Raw genomic sequence first — 14,578 nt, 5'->3', positions numbered from 1 at the left:
AAACCTGTTTACAGGCAGGCCTGCAGCAGCATACTACGCCGTTCTTTGGCCTCACAGAAACACACAAGATACAAATGAAGACAATGTGAGACAAAAATACGGTGGACATATAAACGGAGACAAACACTTTTTAAAATATATGGAGCCGTTCACGGACGTAGAGTTCAAGATAAAAGTTGTTCAGACACTTGGACACATACATAGACGAAAATTGTCACACGTGAACGTAGGTGCACAAATCGAATAACACTGAACCACTTAAGCACAAACGACGGCACACACAGAAACACGAGGCACTGATCTCCAGCGCGCAAATGTTCACTAACCGTGTACGAGTCCGGGGACCTGCCAAGAGAGGAGGAGGGGGGGAGGGGTGGGAGAGGGAGAAGGAGAAGAAGAGGGGAGAAACGATGCCATGAGCAGGGGAGATAGGGGGAGGGGAGAAGGGGGGAAGCCCGGGGGAAGAGGGGTGGAGGAAGGGGATGGGGGGAAAGGAAAGAGAAGGGAGGGAGGGTGCCAAGAGGAGAGGACATGGGAAGTGGGGGCGGGGAGGCTAAAAGTTGATAGGAGGTGTAGATGGAGGCGAGGAGTGCATCATCAGGGAGGGGGAGCTGGCGGAAGCCACCTTGGGAGAGGGTAAGGAGGGTGGAGAGATGGAGACCAGATAGGACGTGGGAATACAGGTGCGGCAGCGAGCGGGGATGGGAGAGGATAGGCGAGACAAGTGGGTGAGGATGGGTGAGGAGGGTCGAGTTTGTGGGAGGTGTACAGGATCCATATCCTTTCAAGGAAAAGGAAGAGGTGGGGGAAAGGAATGAGATAGTACAGGATCCGCGTGGGGGAGGGGAGACGGATGCAATAGGCGAGGCGAAGTGCATGGCGTTCAAGGATTTGAAGGGATTTATAAAAGGTAGGGGGGCGGAGATCCAGGCCGGATGGGCGTAGCAAAGGATAGGGCGGATGAGGGATTTATAGGTGTGGAGGATGGTAGAGGGGTCCAGACCCCACGTACGGCCTGAAAGGAGCTTGAGGAGTGTGCCTTGGCTTGAATTGTCTGGAGATGGGGGTCCAGGAGAGGCGACGGTCGAGGGTGACGCCAAGGTACTTGAGGGTGGGAGTGAGGGCGATAGGACGGCCATAGACGGTGAGATAGAAATGAAGGAGCCGGAAGGAAGGGGTGGTTTTGCCTACAATGATCGCCTGGGTTTTGGAGGGATTGACCTTCAGCAACCACTGGTTGCACCAAGCGGTGAACCGGTCAAGATGGGATTGGAGAAGGTGTTGGGAGCGCTGCAGGATGGGGGCAAGGGCAAGGAAGGCGGAGTCGCTGCTAGGCAGTGGAGGTCCTGTTTATATAGAGCGCGTAGAGGGCGCCACCACTCGTCACGTGCTGTCAACAGTATTTGAATCTGTTCTCGTGAACGGCTCCATATACTTTAAAAAGTGTTTGTCTCCGTTTATATGTCCACCGTATTTTTGTCTCACATTGTCTTCATTGGTATCTTGTGTGTTTCTCTGAGGCCAAAGAGCGGCGTAGTATGCTGCTGCAGGCCTGCCTGTAAACAGGTTTGAAAATAACAATAAAGAAAAAAAAGGCCTAGCAGCCAGTCGTAGACTCACCCTAGATGATGTTGCCCGCAGCTGGCAACGAAACGTCAGGGAGAAGTATTTCTACTATTGGACCACGGCCTCCTAGCCCGGAAGTTTTAATTACTGTATTAACTCGAATGTTTAATCTGAATGACATATAGCCTTGAATGCATCCGGTTATGGTTTTTTCTACAGTCACTGCAGGAAGGACACAGTGAAGACTTTTGGAGCACCAGAACACATATCTGTTAATAACTGGAGTAATGGAGCTTCAGGCTTCACATCTTTGTCCTTGCGTTAGTTTCAAAACTAATCATACCACCATGTGAAGTACATACATTTCCGTTAACCTGTTCTATCCAAAATGTCTGGTATCAGAGCGTTCTGTAAGGAGTACGTCTGTGGCCTGAAAGTTGGCACGCCACAGCAGTAAGGATGGCTGTTGTTAAAAGAACCGGTTTTCTGCATTTTACTGCTGTTATTTTCAGAAATAAACATAGACACCAAACAAAGACTGAAAAATTCTAACACTCTTCAGACATCTGTATTATACGTTTCAAGGCACGTAGAATCATAATAACAAATAAAATAGGTAAATAAAATTCAGTCTGTGCACTGTTCACTGCTTTTATCTAAAAGTGATGAGGAGTAGAAAACCACAAGAAATCTGTATTCTCTTATTCTTTCTAATTTTTTTTAAACTATACTAAAAAAATCATCTTGTAATCGAAGGTCATGACACTATTTGGACATTAAGAATAGTGAGTGCTGAATGGTGAGAAGTGCGGTTGGACAACTGTATTTTTCGTATTGGGCTGTCCGTTTCCAAGCGTTACAGCGAGATAAAGGAACATGACGTACGACATCATCTGAACACAGGCGGCAGATCGGCTGCTTTCTGTTTGTATTATAAACTTTAAATGAATTGTTATGTTTGTAATTTATTGCTGCTGCCATAATTTTCTTTCTTTATTATCTTCATGGTAAATGAAACAGATGCAGGATAAAGATTTACTGAAATCCTTGACCACGGTTTGGGTATATCTCAATATACCTTCATCAGAAGCAAAATTACACCTGAACAGGAAAACACCTTCATTAGCAAAAAACTCAGCAACATAGCTGAGATAGAAGAGAAAAACAAACACTTATAGCTTTAAGTAACCGTTAAAATTACCAGAGTATTACATGCACATTACTAACATCACATCCTGAAGTGGAGATGCATAAAACAATCGTGCGAAAGGCGGCACCACTAGTTAAAATTAAAATATCACCTCCATCCGCACGGCATAATCATGAAAAGATGGTCGATGAGAACGCAGCATACTACCAGTATTTATCCTGTGAACTAGCGTGAAGAGTGTGTGGAAGCACAGTCGCGCACATTAAAACCTGGGATACATACTCAGGGGCGTAAAAATTTTTAAAGGTTGTGCTAGTTCAAACCCTCTGTCTTAATAAATAAAACATATCAGAACCGTTTAAACACCTGCGTACAATAGAAAATATGAACATCAGTTTGGCTGTGTCCTAATGTCAAGCCGGTGACGCTTGCGCTAAGGAACATATCCAACGAGAGAGGGCACTCTTGTTACGCGCAGAATTAAAGGCTAGGATACATCCTAACGAAAACGAACAAGATGTTTTAGAAAATCGAAACCATTTGCTATCATAAATAAAAAACATAACAGAATTATTTTAATCGCACATACACATAGAAAACCGCGAACTACAGTAATCAAAAATACGTAAAAGCCAACAAGGCAGGAAAGGAGCATCTCACCAGCATCAACAGACAAGAAAACTAGCTTCTAGTCAACCAGACTATATTACGTCAGAGCAAGAAAGGGTTAAAAACTATCGAAAACATTTTTGTTTCTAGGCTGCACCTGTTCGTTAAGAATAAATCCATCTTTTTGAGATAAATGTTTAGAAATTTCTAATTCCTCGAACAGGTCCAGCTTGTAACCCTTACTCACTTCGTGCAGCAATTCTACGTCATCCAGTTTACATGGCGTATGTTTTAAGAGCAGCAGATGTTCAGCAAACGTGGAATTTTACACGTTTTCCCCATTTTTACCTAGCATGTGTTCTTTATATCGTACTTTAACGGGTCTACTTGTCTGTCCAACTTCATAGTTGGGGCAGTAGTTCTAAGTAATTATGTACACTCCGGATCTAATACCAAGTTCTTCCCGTGTCCCAGTGATATGAGACACTCTTTGTATCAAACTATTATTTACGGAAAAGGCAACTCTGTAACCGTATTCCTTCTGTAGAAGTCTCCTTATCTTGTATGATACGTTCCCCAAAAATGGGATAGAAATAAAGTTATTACCCTCACTCCTTATCGCCCTGTTATCTCCTGAGGTTGAACATTTTACAGCTGTTTTTTCCTAACAATTTGGTCAATTAACATAGGGTCGTATCCATTGTTGATAACTATGGATTTTACTCAAGTTATTCCTATTTCTAAACAATCCAGTTCTAAAGGTGTGTTTATTTACCGTGAAGATTGTTGACAGTTGCTGCTTCAGCCATGTTTAAAATTTCGTTTCCTTTTTATTCTATAGAAATGCCAGAAAATAATATTTGCATAGAATTTGTAGCGTTAATTTCTTTACTCTATATGTAAAACACATTTTGCAGCCAAATATATTTATTACTTTTTAATAGGATTTTTTACTGACAAAACTAAAACTGTTCTTTCAAAAAATTAAATGAACACTTTCGATAGTAGATGAAACTACAGTATAGACCAGGCGAGGGCAAGTCTCGCTCAGTGCACTTACAGGCATATCGTCCAACAGGGCTAGCAACAAGGGAACACGTACATTATTCTCTTGGCAATAATAAACGAAGTATGGGTAAGTCTGGCACAGGGCACGTGGGCGCACACCACATTTGATCGGCCACGCTACATGGCAAGAGGTACATTAAGGTTTCAGCGATACTTATGTTTTGTGTTTGTTGCACTTCTCTACCTGTCAGCATTGCTATTAAAATAACACTGGTAGCCTTCACCGTTTTCTATAGCAACCCAATAGCTCTAAGCAATGGAAATTTTACGAATGAACATCACCCATTAAAAAGAATCAAAAATATTTGCGCTGCAGTGCTATGGCAAATTGATATAGCGGTTTTGTTGACAGTTATGACTAAAAACTAAAAACCCTGTTATAACTGGGACAAGACAAATATCGAAAAATACTGGTTACTCAGAGCTGAAATAGTGGTATGGGTTTTAACTGGTCGGTTTTTCCCATCCGTTCCGAATAGTAGTTGTGATAGTGGAATAGGCACTGCACAACACGCATGGAATAAGTTCACCAGAATACTTCGTTCATGTGTTAACAATTTTCTGCATTTCGCAAAAGAAGAAGCGTTGTGTCATAGGAACTGTCCAGTGTTAAGTCAGAATTAAAGCAAGACACGATCTCTTGCGGCAACGTGCATGGACTCCGCAGCTAACTTGCCCAGAGCCTCAGCCGCTAGTGTTCATGGCGACCTTGAGGGACAGGTCCACGAGATAACCTTCGTCTCTCCCCTCTACACTCCACTCTCCACTCTCGTTCCAACACAATAGCATGCACATTCGTTTCTCTGCGAAACATCACGTACCAAGAATGCAGAGTCACTGTTTAATAACGCTCTGTAGAGGTTGGTAAGAAAACCGATTAATAAAACAACTGAGCTAACATACAGTCTATTTGAATCTGTTCTCCGTTTCACACTTGACATTTTAATGTGTTTTGTATCTATTGATAATAGAGCTGAAGTGTTTCTACGCTTCAGAATTACACAAAATGTGAACGCTAAGTAAGCATCACTTTCTTTCGCGACCGCTACGGTCTCAGGTTCGAATCCTGCCTCGGGCATGGATCCGTATGATGTCCTTAGGTTAGTTAGGTTTAAGTAGTTCTAAGTTCTGGGGGCTGATGAGCTCAGATGTTAAGTCGCATAGTGCTCAGAGCCATTTGAACCATCACTTTCTTTTTCCTATTTCTTTGGTACTTATGGCTACCTACATTGCATTGTCTGTGCAATGTATGTAGGTTCAACCGTTGTGTGAGCTATCCTGTACGTGATATATCCTTATAAAGGTTGTTGTTGTTGTTGTTGTTGTGGTCTTCAGTCCTGAAACTGGTTTGATGCAGCTCTCCATGCTACTCTATCCTGTGCAAACTTCTTCATCTCCCAATACTTACTGCAACCTACAACCTTCTGAATCTGCTTAGTGTATTCATCTCTTGGTCTCCCTCTACGATTTTTACCCTCCACGCTGCCCTCCAATGCTAAATTTGTGATCCCTTGATGCATCAAAACATGTCCTACCAACCGGTTCCTTCTTTTTTCAAGTTCTGCCACAAACTCCTCTTCTCCCCAATTCTATTCAATACCTCCTCATTAGTTATGTGATCTACCCATCTAATCTTCAGCATTATTCTGTAGCACCACATTTCGAAAGCTTCTATTTTTTTCTTGTCCAAACTATTTATCATCCATTTTTCACTTCCATACATGGCTACACTCCATACAAATACTTTCAGAAATGACTTCCTGACACTTAAATCTATACTCGATGTTAACAAATTTCTCTTCTTCAGAAACGCTTTCCTTGCCATTGCCAGTCTACATTTTATATTCTCTCTACTTTGCTCCCCAAATAGCAAAACTCATTTACTACTTTAAGTGTCTCATTTCCTAATCTAATTCCCTCAGCATCACCCGATTTAATTTGACTACATTCCATTACCCTCGTTTTGCTTTTGTTGATGTTCATCTTATATCCTCCTTTCAAAACACTTTCCATTCCGTTCAACTGCTCTTCCAAGTCCTTTGCTGTCTCTGACAGAATTACAATGTCATCGGCTAACCTCAAAGTTTTTATTTCTTCTCCATGGATTTTAATACCTACTCGGAATTTTTCTTTTGTTTCCTTCACTGCTTGCTCAGTATACAGATTGAATAACATCGGGGAGAGGCTACAACCCTGTCTCACTCCCTTCCCAACCACTGCTTCCCTTTCATGTCCCTCGACTCTTATAACTGCCATCTGGTTTTTGTACAAATTGTAAATAGCCTTACGCTCCCTGTATTGTACCCCTGCCAACTTCAGAATTTGAAAGAGAGTATTCCAGTCAACATTGTGAAAAGTTTCTCTAAATCAACAAATGCTAGAAACGTAGGTTTGCCTTTTCTTAATCTGTCTTCTAAGATAAGTCGTAAGGTTAGTTTTGCCTCACGTGTTCCAACATTTCTACGGAATCCAAACTGATCTTCCCCAAGGTCCGCTTCTACCAGTTTTTACATTCGTCTGTAAAGAATTCGCGTTAGTATTTTGCAGCTGTGACTCATTAAACTGATAGTTCAGTAATTTTCACATCTGTCAACACCTGCTTTCTTTGGGATTGGAATTATTATATTCTTCTTGAAGTCTGAGGGTATTTCGCCTGTCTCATACATCTTGCTCACCAGATGGTAGAGTTTTGTCATGACCGGCTCTCCCAAGGCTGTCAGTAGTTCTAATGGAATGTTGTCTACTCCGGGGGCCTTGTTTCGACTCAGGTCTTTCAGTGCTCTGTCAAACTCTTCACGCAGTATCGTATTTCCCATTTCATCTTCATCTACATCCTCTTCCATTTCCATAATATTGTCCTCAAGTACATCGCCCTTGTATAGACCCTCTATATGCTCCTTCCACCTTTCTGCTTTCCCTTCTTCGCTTAGAACTATGTTTCCGTCTGAGCTCTTGATGTTCATACAAGTGGATCTCTTATCTCCAAAGGTCTCTTTAATTTTTCTGTAGGCAGTATCTATCTTACCCCTAGTGAGATAAGACTCTACATCCTTACATTTGTCCTCTAGCCATCCCTGCTTAGCCATTTTGCACTTCCTGTTGATCTCATTTTTGAGACGTTTTTATTCCTTTTTGCGTGCTTCATTTACTGCATTTTTATATTTTCTCCTTTCATCAATTAAATTCAATATTTCTTCTTATAAAGGTATCTCGCTGAAAAGAATGTGCAACACTATTTATTATACACAACATTTCGGCAGTATTTTCCTCCTAGATGCTGCTTTCAAGTATAGTCTGTTTCTAGTTATTTTTGATATCATTAATAATATACGAATGAGAATTCGCAGAGAATATTTAAAAAAAAGATTAGACACGTGTAGCACTACGTAGAAAACAGTAAAAAGTAACTATGAATATGTGTCTCAAGAAGACACTATTAATATTCTGCTTAAATTTACGGATATTACAACAGCACTGATTAAGGTTCGTGTCTGTCTTAAGAAATTTATAGGAATTCACCCGTCTTCTGCTTTCTGCATTTTCTTTTATTTCAAATAATAGTTTGCTACGAAGCGTTTTGGAAGCTCGCAGGTGTCTTCAGGTGATCATAAGTTAACATTACATTATTTTGTACAGTAATTACTCTTTACAAATACAACATTTCTGTTGGGAGTGTTAAATAGGTTAGGGTGCAAAATATTCATTATGACACATCATACTGACTAATTGGAAAGTAACTTCGCAAATTTCTTCAAACACTGTTCCACTGGTGAATGATTGTTTCATAAGCAGGCGCAAAGTACTCTGAAAAAATTTGCAGCTGTATCAAAACTATATAAATTAGCCCATATAACTCATAGTAACGTAAATTTTGATAAATATTGACGCCTGAACCAATCGATAGCATCTGAATAACATAACAACAATTGACCAACAAAGGCATTTGTAAAGAATAATTGTGAAGTTGTGTTTGTGTTGGCATTTTTGTGTTCCCAATTGCAGATGAAAAATTACACTTTGTCTCGTAATGTATAAATCATACAAACGATAGATTGAACTGATGTATATTAAATTTTTGTTATTAGAAACAAAAACTCGCCACCTAGCCTAAATGGCGCCCTCGGCAGAAGCACAATATTTGAAAGGAATGCATATTACACTAATAATAATAATAACGTATGAACATTTGAAGATGATGCGCGACCGCTACAGTCGCAGGTTCGGATCCTGCCTCGGGTATGGCTGAGTGTGATGTCCTTACGTTAGTTAGGTTTAAGTAGTTTTAAGTTCTAGTGGGCTGATGACCTCAGAAGTTAAGTCCCATAGTGCTTAGAGCCATTTGACAACAAGATGCCGAAATATGACGTGCCTTACTATTATAGGAAACAGAAAAGCGAGTGTGGCATAAATAGCGTGAAGTTTTCTACATAAGTTATTAACGTTGGTGTCCTGAAAGCAACTATTAATAGGTCCTGTATTTTTCCATAGCACCCGTGACAAACAAATATGGTGATCAGCCCTCTGATTTGGGCACCAACTTAAGCCGTTCCTGGAAAGACGAACTGATGTGTAAACACCAGGTTTCAGTCCTCAGTTTCCTGCATCGTTGTCATCAACAACGCCAATACAAAATAATATTCTCCGCGCATTGAAAAGACACGTTTTATTTACATTTACGACACAAGACTCTCATTCTCCTTCCCTTACCACGGAAAATTGAGCAACTCATGTGAGTGAATGAAGTCTTCACATTCACACGGCTCAAGTTCTAGGGAACATCCCAAACAACCGCTACATTTTAAAGACGTTTGATGTGCGATGGTGGTTTACTATCATTGAATGATGTGTCTTTCGATTATCCTAAGACAAATTGAATAGTTTAAAGATCTAACAAGTTAACTAAGTAACCGTTCCGTATTTCACACCGTTGCCACAGTTACGTAGCTTCAGAATCACACCCGTTTCACTTTTCCCCCTTTAGCTGCCACAAACCCCATATTGCACAGCATCCCTATTCTTCTCCACTATTACTGCAGTAAGATCCTATGCGATCAACCCAGCTTCCCACCTGTATTCCACCTCTTTTCTCCGTTCCGCAATTCCATTACAGCCGACTTTTTACTCGAAGTAGTGGAACCGAATTCAAAAATGGATGTGATATCTTATGGGACTTAATTGCTAAGGACATCATCCTTAAGCTTACAAACTACTTAACCTAAACTGTCCTGAGGACAAACACACATCCATTCCCGAGGGAGGACTCGAACCTCCGCCAGGACCAGCCGCACAGTCCACGACTGCACCACCTGAGACCTCTCGGCTAATCCCCCGCGGCGGAACCGAATTAAACGTCTTCAATATCGGCATTGTCAGCTGCATTACATCACCATTCCAGATATCCGTCGCCAAATGGAGATCGTTCAATTCAATTCTTGAAATTCGCACTCTTTTGCCAACTTTTCTTACAAGTATGTTTATACTTCATTACTTTCATTAACTGTACGGCTGACGAGCAGATACTTTAAATCTGACAGCCCATCTCCTTTCAGGGAATTAAATAATAATAAAGAAAAAAAGGTAGGTACACACTGCTCCCGATTTTCCAGGTTAAGCGGGCCGATACTGTGCGGCTAACAGAAAAAAAAAAATGGTTCAAATGGCTCTGAGCACTATGGGACTTAACTTCTGAGGTCATCAGTCCCCTAGAACTTAGAACTACTTAAACCTAACTAACCTAAGGACACCACACACATCCATGCCAGAGGCAGGATTCGAACCTGCGACCGTAGCGCTCACGCGGTTCCAAACTAAAGCGCTTAGAACCGCACGACCACAATAGCCGGCGGCTAACAGAAAAACCACAGATCGAGAGTACAGATAGTTTTACAGGAAACTGCTGTTTACAAAAGACTATCACATGTCGCGTTTGGAAGTCCAGTGGATTACTTACGCGTTACTCGACAGAAAGGGGAAACATAGCCACAAAATTGCAATTCGTATCAGTTGCTTTTTGTTCGCTTTCGGGAGATAATCGTCAAGTTTTCTTCCGTGTCCTTTTTCCATACACTTATATTCTGACTGTGTTTATCATTTTCCTAACAATCAAAACATCGGTGAAGTATTCAGGTGTGCGATATTGTTCTTGACTGACGTATGTTTTGAAACAAATTCCTTGGTGTGAACAAGTAGATGATGGAAGCATCAACAAGTGGCAAAACAGCAATCTCTATGAACCTGGATTTGAGCATGTAGGGATCACGATGGAAGCATCAACAACCGGCAAACCAGCGATGTCTGTGAACCAGGATTTGAGCAGGTAGGTGTCACGGATATTGCGAACAGATTGAATTCGGCGAAGGTAGAGGGCGATATGGGGACAGTAGAGGAATCCCATTACCACGCACGTCGATGCACGGAAAAAAAATGGTTCAAATGTCTCTGAGCACAATGGGACTTAACATCTGAGGTCATCAGTCCCCTAGAACTTACAACTACTTAAACCTAACTAACCTACGGACATCACACACATCCATGCCCGAGGAAGGATTCGAACCTGCGACGGTAATTAAGTAATAATAAAGCGGACGCGCGGTTCCAGACTGAAGCGCCTAGAACCGCTCGGCCACACCGGCCGGCCGATGCGCTGAAATGCGTTGGTCTGTTAATGGAGTACGCAGTACAAAATTCGTTTAACTGTTCCGATGTCTAGAAGTAAGACATGAGTCATATGACGAATACATGGAAGTACTTGTTCTTGTCATAAAAGAATACTTCAGCTTTCGAGTTTTTAAAGATTTTTTATTGATCACGGACATCTGCAACGCGGGTAACGCGGACACTGCTGTATTCAACACTCCTGAGATCACTGTGCACCCGAAAACTGAGTGTAAACAAAGAGTTTGCTCACCTAAGCTGCATTCGGAAAGCGGGCGGCGGCGTAGTGATTGTGCAGCGCAACGCTCCCAGCCGACTGCCTACGGAAGGACGCGCGCTGCCGTAATGAAGCGGACACGTCACGTCATCACGTGCGCACACGCCTGGCGCTGCGCCAAAGGCTCAGTCAACCTCCTCCACGGTGATGTCTGAAAAATGGTGTGCTTGGCACGTGTTCCCACAACGAGACGCACTCATAAAGTCTTGATTATCATCTCGAAAAAGTAAAGCAGGAAAGGGTACAGCAAGAGGTTTCAGATGATGTTTATTACGTATGTGGATTTCGGTCACGTGTGCCCATCTTCAGTGCTAAGAAAACATCAGAAGAACCAGCTACAATAAGGTAACGTGCATAAGCTTTAAATGTGACTCAGTCATAAAACATATACCTGTAAATGCAAATTAAAACATTAAAAATACTTTTATTTGTGGACTATTCATGTCAGAAGTTGAGTTAACACTGAGGTCGCTGTTTAAGTTATAACACAGCTGGCTTCAGTGTACGTCATACACATCTACAGCATCCTCCTTACATGTGTGATGCACTGAAAACATGTATTAATTTTATTTTACACTTAGTATGTTTATCACTTTATTAATCTTTCTTTTATCGTTATTTCAGCGCATACAGTTTGCAGCTCTTCAGCCACACGAAAATATAATTGAAAGCAATGTAATAGAAAAGATGATCATGGTCACTGACAAAATTAAACGTTTTGTACAATAAAAAGACAATCATCAGTTGCATGAGTATCATTTTATTATTAGTTTATAGTTTAAAAATCTTATGTACATGAAACAAGTAAGGCGGTCGTAATTAAAACCGCCGACTATTGTTTTACGTCTGCACGTGGTGGTAACTGAGTGGACTAGCCAGTGGCGGCAGTTAATTATCCGCAATTTACAACTGAATATAATTTAAAAATACAAAACATCTTGGTCATGTGGTCGATCGGTTCAAGGTGCTTCAGTCCGGAACCGCGCTGCTACTACGGTTACAGGTTCGAATCCTGCCTCGGGCATGGATGTGTGGTGTCCTAGGTTTAAGTACCTCTAAGTCTAGGTGACTGATGACCTCAGATGTTAAGTCCCATCGTGCTTCGAGCCATTTTGTACCATCTTGGTCAAATACGTAAGTTAATAAAAATTTTATTAAACTCGTCCTACATACTATGTACAGTTAATGGAGTTGGAATAAATTAGATTAGTGCTATAAATCGTCACGTCATCAGTAGCATGTCGAAAGGCCAGGAATGTTTCTGCTTTAAAATGTTCTCTATGAGTATCCTATATATAACGACTATAATTTACAGATTTTGGTGTCAAAACTAATAAACTGTCAACTACTACATGTAATAATATGGGAAATACCTGACATTTGTCTCCAGTAACTTTATTCTCAGATGTAGGAGAAGTGTAATCATAGCCTAGGGTTATTATTCTCAGATCAGTTGTCCCCTACTGATACCTCTTCCTACTGTCCTACCTGACTCGCTTCAGTGTTCAGCAAGGTCTTCCAAACCATCCCATTTCGACCTGTGTCGCCAGCCCACCAGGCAGCAAAGAGGTTGCGAGAAGGTCGATAGTAGGTACCGGAACAAGCGAGCCTATCAGGAGTGAGGCCAAGCACAGACTCACAAGAAACGCGCCTCCAATGCCCTCTCTGCCACCGGTACTTGGATCGCCGCCGCGGACTGCGGGGACCAGTCAGTCAGTCATCCAGTTAGTCAATGAGTCGAGTAATCAGTCGCAGCCCAGTGGGAGTCCCAGTCGGAGTTAGCTCAGCCTCTAGCTCAGAATCAGTCAGATTAGTGTACATAGCGGGACTTGTGCTCCACTGGCATTGTGGCTAACGTGGACTATTACGGAAGACCTTGTACCACAACATCTGGACTATCTTACGTTAATTAACTTCTTGCTCTTATGAATAAAGAACCGTTTTAATATATGCATGCAGTTATGTTACAGAAAAAGGATATCGGCCACCAAACAACATCCTCTCCTTGCTTCCCACGGTGCAAGCCTACAGTGACAACGAGACGACACAGAAGAACCAACACCACTTTCTTGCTGTTGATGAGAGTGGCTTTCATCCCAATTTCTTCTCTGACTGTTCCTGTACCTCACTCATCTCCTATCCCTCCAACTCAACTCCCATAAATCCGCTGTTTTTGTCTTCTAATGGACCGTCCTTTGTCACTACAAACAATGCCAATTTCCATACCTTTCATCCCACTGTATAAGCCCTGCAAGGCTCCGTCCTCTCTTCTCTCCTTTATCTCCCGTACACAGCTCATATGCCCATCCACTCCCACCAGCCTATCCCCTTCACTATGCTGATGACACCGCTTTCCTCGCCTTCTACCGTACACTCCAGAAATCTTGACGATCCCACCAAATCCACCTAATTTACTAAACTTGTAAAAGGTCCATGACTAAGGAATCCATTGATAGCGCACTCGAGCAGATGTGATTTCGATGGATTGCTCACGCGCTGCCTACAATATGTAAACTATGATAGAATCGCAGACCAGAGAGCAGTGTCGGCTGCAGAGAGCAGTGTCGGTTGCAGTAGGAGATGTGTGGGCAGTAGTGGTGGTAGCTCGCAATCGGGCGGTCGTGCCTGAGCGATGTAATATAAGGTAAAAGCAGCTGCTCGCATATCTAATTTGTTACAACTAAATTTGTACTATTCTCATATCAAGTCACATGTAAATGTTTTTTAAAAACACATTTTAATAATAATCTTTCTTGTAAAAATTGACTTTTGACAATCACTCATCTGAATTTAAAGAATTTACTAATTTCTCCAATCCATAGTCATCCCGATTATCGTAAAGAAAAATCAGTTGTTTCTTTTTATACACGACAAATCTAGCAGCCAGGATTGCATTGGACTGTGCCAGAAAAATTTCTTACAGGAGCAGATATATACGCGTTATCCGGCGACTTCACTGAGGTAAGAATTTTCAATTTATTCAGAATGATCCTTCAGGGCTATGAAGCAGCACTGCTCACGTCCAAATTTACCAGTTTAGATTCACAGTCAGCTAATTATTGAAAGGTTATATATGAGTCGCATTTTTTATTGGGTGGTTGGTCACGTTATTACTCGCGAGGTTACGGTATAACAAACTGTTGGTAGGTTACACTAAATGTGAATGTTATATAATTATTTTTTTCTGTTAGGCGGTTATACTTGTCGACAACCGGCCAGGATCGTATTTTTTGTGAATTTCTGAGAAATAGTCA

At 41.7% G+C, this 14,578-nt stretch overlaps 1 protein-coding gene across 3 annotated transcripts in view; it reads right to left on the bottom strand.

The window, feature by feature from the left end:
- LOC126272357 (probable cytochrome P450 6a13) overlaps positions 1 to 12,279 on the bottom strand; it is a 75,567-nt gene extending 63,288 nt beyond the window's left edge. The window contains exon 1 of one of the 3 annotated variants that reach the window (XM_049975168.1): positions 11,301 to 12,279. The gene's annotated coding sequence lies outside the window, so the exon portion shown is untranslated. The remainder of the gene's footprint in view (positions 1 to 11,300) is intronic. The other 2 variants (XM_049975166.1, XM_049975167.1) reach the window with 2 other exon arrangements.
- Between the last annotated feature and the right edge of the window lie 2,299 nt (positions 12,280 to 14,578).

Source organism: Schistocerca gregaria, chromosome 5, assembly GCF_023897955.1.
Source record: "Schistocerca gregaria isolate iqSchGreg1 chromosome 5, iqSchGreg1.2, whole genome shotgun sequence".
NCBI lineage: Eukaryota > Metazoa > Arthropoda > Insecta > Orthoptera > Acrididae > Schistocerca > Schistocerca gregaria.
This window is presented reverse-complemented; position numbering and strand designations above follow the sequence as displayed.